Source organism: Eurosta solidaginis, chromosome 3, assembly GCF_040869045.1.
Source record: "Eurosta solidaginis isolate ZX-2024a chromosome 3, ASM4086904v1, whole genome shotgun sequence".
NCBI lineage: Eukaryota > Metazoa > Arthropoda > Insecta > Diptera > Tephritidae > Eurosta > Eurosta solidaginis.
In genome coordinates this window covers 182,637,980-182,643,979 of record NC_090321.1, presented here as the reverse complement: position 1 = coordinate 182,643,979, position 6,000 = coordinate 182,637,980, and the positions used below count along the sequence as shown (strand labels likewise).

The window sequence follows — 6,000 nt, the reverse complement described above, 5'->3', positions numbered from 1 at the left end:
GCTCTTGCGCTTATACTTATGCTACATAATTTTGAATATAAATTCGGTATGCATGTTTCTTTTTATTTTGGTTTTTAGTGTTTGCGTGGTTAAATTACACTAGTCAACAAGAGAAATTACTTTGAAGTCTAACTATTTAATTTCGATGTATTATGGCCCCTAAGTACAAAAACACCCGAAATTTAAAATTATATGGATACAATTTTTTTTTTTTCTTTTTCTAAAATCACGAATTTCACAGAGGTCTTTCCATTTATTTTATCATATCTTGGAAATTACTTATCTAAATTCGTTGAGAGAAACACCAGTGGATTCACCGCAAAAACTTTCTTTTAAAAACTTACCATTTTTATTTCACGGTTTTAAAACTGTAAATATTATAAATAGTTGAAACCTCATTTCGTGAAAATACATTAATAAATGTTGGTTTTATTGACAATAAAGTGAAAATATCCAATTTAGCGAGAATTTTGCATATCAAGCCTATTATTGTTTTTGACAAACAAATTATTTAGGTATGTTATTTTGCGCAACTTTTTCTTTTTAAAGTTTACTACGGGCATCGCCAGAAATGAGAAAACTCCATAATGACACTCAAGAAATTTTTCTCCGTCAATTTTTCTTAAGGCAAAACGCAGATGATAAGAAACAATGCCTCATACTGTATGGAAAATTTAAGTTGCCAACGCGGGTTTTCGTAAGAAAGAAGTATGGTCATATATATTTGTTATCAAATATATACAACTTTTTCCTTGAGGCTTTTCTTGTGAGGTCCTTAAAATGCTTAAATCTAATGGTGGGATTATTTTCGAATTATATCCGAATAAACGTTATTCAAATAAACGAATAAATTTATTCGTTTCAAATAATCCGAATAATATTTATTCGAATTTTTTATTCGTGTATTCGGATAGTGCGCACTATCCGGATACTTCGAATAGTAAAATAAAAGAAATTGCGTTTATATTACGCTCATCGCTTGTGCAGATGAGCATGCACATATATTTATACGTACATATATTTATGTGTGTATAGATGCATATATGCATATATTTTTGTTTGTTTGGGGTTGCTTTGTTAATATTCATTTATTTAGTTACATATATTTACGTAACCAAAGTTGTGCTTGAGGTTTAAGCTAGAAATAGTTATCGGGGTCGTTTACAACTGTACTGATCATAGAACTTTGTTTATTAGTAAACAGGTGTGGAAATGTTCATACCTAATGGTACATGTAAAATATGTACCTAATTTTAATAAGATTAATATGGTAGGGATTTTTGTTTCCCATAAACATACAACCATATGTATGTATGTAAGTTGTATGGAAAACTTTTCTTTTCATATCTTTTGGTTTGTATAAACATCTAATTGGTCACCATTAAGAAAAATATTTTTACATGTCATTGTCAACATTTTTTGCGAAGTCTGAAGTCTGATGTCAAAAGTTATTTAAGGTCAATGTTAACTTAATGAAAATTTTGGAAAAAAATTTCCTAAAATAAAGTTTGACGCAATCCATTTTAAACGTAACAAAATTCTAGTGGAATTAGTGACTAGTTTCAAAAACGGCTGTCTGGCTGTTTTTGACGCTCCTTAAAATTTTGATTGTCCTTGAATGCGTTAAACGCTGTAATGTAAATACCCAAATGTGTATATAAGCATATTCTAACATATGTACATGTTGTATTCTTGCAGATTCCTTTGAAATTAGATTCATATACAAGTGCATGTGGGTATATCTATGTGTATGCATTTGTATTCCAGAAAATGCGCAAAGGGTGATATGAAATAAGAATCCCACCTACTTTTACGGTGAGTATGGGTATTGTTTATTTTTTTTTTTTTATTTCATTTTCTTGATGCTTGGACTAGCTAGTATTCTTGCTTGCGGATGAAATTCTTTTCTTTTAAATCTTTTTGTTTTTGCAATACTTTTATGTGGGCATACTCGTGTATTCTACCTGCTACTGACTGACCTAACTACTGCTACTGACTTATCACAGTCCTACAACCATAAATACATACGCGCAGGTAATTCTAAGACGTAAATTTGCATATACAAATAAATAAATTCAGGCAAACTTTTCCTTCGGTTTTTAGTTGTGGGTTTTTAATCGATTATGTATATGTTCTTTGTCTTTCTTTAAATTCCCAGCTTGGAAATTTCGTTAACCATAAATATTAACCAGCAATGTTCTTTTATATCCTGCATCACGTAACTTATTCATAATTAAAAAACGACACAATGGAAAGTATAAAATGAGGATACCATCTTCTTTTTGTTGATGGTGTGGGTACCTATACTCCGTATTGAACAGAAGACAAATCACTTATCACAAATTGTTTAAGCCGCCTCCAACAATATTCAGACGGCGGCGAAAATCCTATGCGCAGCCGTGCGCGGCAAGTGGAAAGGCGCCAACACGCATTCACTACAATCGTCATCCACAATAATTGCAACGAACCACTCTAGCACTATCAATCGGCAATCGCGGACGCGCTCCTATTTTAACGTGCCAATTATAATATATATTTTTTATATGATCAGCCAAAGTTGTTTTTTAAAGTTTGAAGTTAATTTACTCAACCAAGTTTTCTGTGCAAAGTGAATTTTGTAAAATCATGGACAACTAAAGGAGAAATTAAAAATTTAAAATTTATAACGTTTTAAGAAAAACCCAACAGCTTTTTATTTGTTTTATAGTTATATTGTATATATATTTCGTTGTATAGATATATTTTTATGTACACACTGTAGTTTTGTTTTGTGACACTTTTGTGTAGTTCTTGTTTTATATTTTTTTTTTGCAATTTATGTTTTGAACACATACTGTCACTTTCTTTTTGCTTTTTGTGTGGTTTTTAGTATGCACTCAATTTATATATATAAGTATATTTTTTTTTGTTTGAATGTTTTTGTCGAACGAAAAATTCGATTTTAATAATTAAAATTAAGTTTTTAGGGCGGGCCAAGGATGGCGGATTTTGCCTATTGTTATAGCGGAATATTTTCTACCAATTTTTGGTTGCAAAAAAGTTGCAGTAAAACCAACGGTAAAAAAATTTCCGCAATATTCATGTATATATGTGGATATATATATATATGTTTTTGCAGTTTACAGAAATAATATAACTTTTGTGGAAAAAAAGTTTTATTATTTTTTATATATTTTTTATGAAAAAAAAAACTGCCTACTCACCGATCCCTGTATTCTTATGCTGCTTATATTGTTGTTGTTGGTCTGCTTGTTGATGATGCTGCTGCTCAGCTCCTGGGTAAAGATGACTTCTTTCTTTTGTTTAAACAAATTAGAATTTTTTTTTCGCAATTTTTTGTGAATATATGTAAGTGCTTGTGCGAAAACAATTTTCAAAAATATTGTTTTTAAATTTTTAATGCTCTCGCAATTTTTTTGTTTTTGAATACGAGTGTATGTGTATATATATATTTAAGCACTGTGAAACCCCTCAGAGACTGTACGACTTTTCGATTATAATGTTTTGTCAATATTTTTTTTTTTTTTCAATTTATGTTTTGAACACACACTGTCACTTTTTTTTTGCTTTTTGTGTGGTTTTTAGTATGCACTCAATTTATATATATAAGTATATTTTTTTTTGTTTGAATGTTTTTGTCGAACGAAAAATTCGATTTTAATAATTAAAATTAAGTTTTTAGGGCGGGCCAAGGATGGCTGCGAAGGACCATGAACAAATTCACCGGGTCTTCCTTCGCTACACTCTTCACTTCGCTAAATAAAAAGCTGTTGGGTTTTTCTTAAAACGTTATAAATTTAAAATTTTTAATTTCTCCTTTAGTTGTCCATGATTTTACAAAATTCACTTTGCACAGAAAACTTGGTTGAGTAAATTAACTTTAAACTTTAAAAAACAACTTTGGCTGATCATATAAAAATATATATTATAATTGGCACGTTAAAATAGGAGCGCGTCCGCGATTGCCGATTGATAGTGCTAGACTGGTTCGTTGCAATTATTGTGGATGACGATTGTAGTGAATGCGTGTTGCCGCCTTTCCACTTGCCGCGCACGGCTGCGTATAGGATTTTCGCCGCCGTCTGAATATTGTTGGAGGCGGCTTAAACACAAATGATCAGTATTATTTTGAGGTTTATTTCCAGTTATAAGACATTCAAAAAGCAAAAACCCTAACCTTTGCCCTTCAAAGTGAACAATTTTTTTTTTATTTCATGATAAAATTTCTTTTATTTATTTCTTTTATATACATACATACAATAAAAACAATCTTAGCTTAATTACTCATTTCAGTGTCATATAAAGCTGATTTTCTTATTTATATATATGTAAGTGATGACTTAATTCTAAAATCTGTGTAAATATTAAATTTTTTTTATTTTGGTGTAAAAATATTAAAGCTGATACAAGATATGGGTTAAGTTTACTTCTTGAAGTCCTAACAATATTACCAGCACTTGAGAAAACTCGCTCGGAACATGTAAAAATATTTTTTTAATGGTGACCAAATTGATGTTTATACCAACCAAAAGATATCAAAACAAAAATTTTCCATAAAATATGTATGTATGTATATGGGAAACAAAAATCCCTACCATATTAATCTTATTAAAATTAGGTACATATTTTACATGTACAATTATATATGAACATTTCCACACCTGTTTACTAATAAACAAAGTTCTATTATTATCAGTCATATATGTAATACTTCTATGTCACTACTACTGAACTGTGCAGCCTGTCAAACATTACAGTACAGATATACAACGAGAGAAGGAGACAAAATCTCAAGGCTGTCGTTGAATTTTTTTTAAAGGCTTAAATATATAATAAATATATGTATATTTCAACAAGCCGTCTTGCTTCTATCAATATTGTACATTAGGTTATTTCGTTCTCCAAATGAAAAAGTAAGCTTTTGTTTTCCATTAGTATTATAAAATTTTTGATTGTTTTAAGAACTCCGCAGATTAGCATTACCGATTTGTGCTGAGTGCGCAGAAATACGTCTGTAAATGAGCCCTTAGTGACCAAAAAGCGACAAAAAAAAGCAAATAATGCCAACTTACAACTACGAATTTCTCATGCACAGAACTAACAGTTACAAAATATGCGTAGGCGCAACAAATGGCATAAATTGAAAACAAATCTAGTTAGCGGTCGTAAGATTTTCAGCTGGTATAAATAAAATTTACAAAATTGATATTATTTCAACACCAATAGCAGCCAGCCCAGTACTCATATTTTGTTTACTTCATCAAAAATTTATTTCATTAAAAACTCAAAATAAGTAAAATTTTTAAAAGGTTTATGTAGCGTATGTTCAAGCAAATTCATTTTAAATTATTTTTTAAAACGTTTAAAGAAATGCTTGTTGGGATGTATGTATATGTGTATTTTCATACATGTATAGTTGAATTTTTTAATAAAGACATCAAGCCTTGTATTGTATTTGTTGGCGTTTTCATTGTTTAATCGACTAAACTGAGATTTTATAACAATTAGTATGCAAAAATTGGGTAAAGGGGATAGTTACCCATTGGTACCCCTTTAATACTTTTTTTACACACGCTACTACAATTCACTAACACTAACAAAGCCCGCGCATGCGCAGAACATACATTTGCACAGTTTCAGCAAATAATGATTGACAGAAAATTTGCACATTAGGAAGATAGGAAGGTATTGATATAGAAGTATTATATATATGTTATCAGTACAGTGGTAAACGACCCCGACAACTTTTTCTAGCTTAAGACTCAAGCACAACTTTGGTTACGTAAATATATGTAACTAAATAAATGAATATTAACAAAGCAACCCCAAACAAACAAAAATATATGCATATATGCATCTATACACACATAAATATATGTACGTATACATATATGAGCATGCTCATCTTCACAAGCGATGAGCGTAACATAAACACAATGTCTTTTATTTTACTATTCGAAGTATCCGGATAGTGCGCACTATCCGAATAAACGAATAAAA

At 30.1% G+C, this 6,000-nt stretch overlaps 1 protein-coding gene across 1 annotated transcript in view; it reads left to right on the top strand.

The window, feature by feature from the left end:
* Window positions 1-1,807: 1,807 nt before the first annotated feature.
* The window catches only part of LOC137244745 (endoplasmic reticulum metallopeptidase 1), a 117,846-nt gene continuing 113,653 nt past the window's right edge, over window positions 1,808-6,000 (top strand). Inside the window, exon 1 of the mRNA XM_067774188.1 lies at window positions 1,808-1,815. The gene's annotated coding sequence lies outside the window, so the exon portion shown is untranslated. The remainder of the gene's footprint in view (window positions 1,816-6,000) is intronic.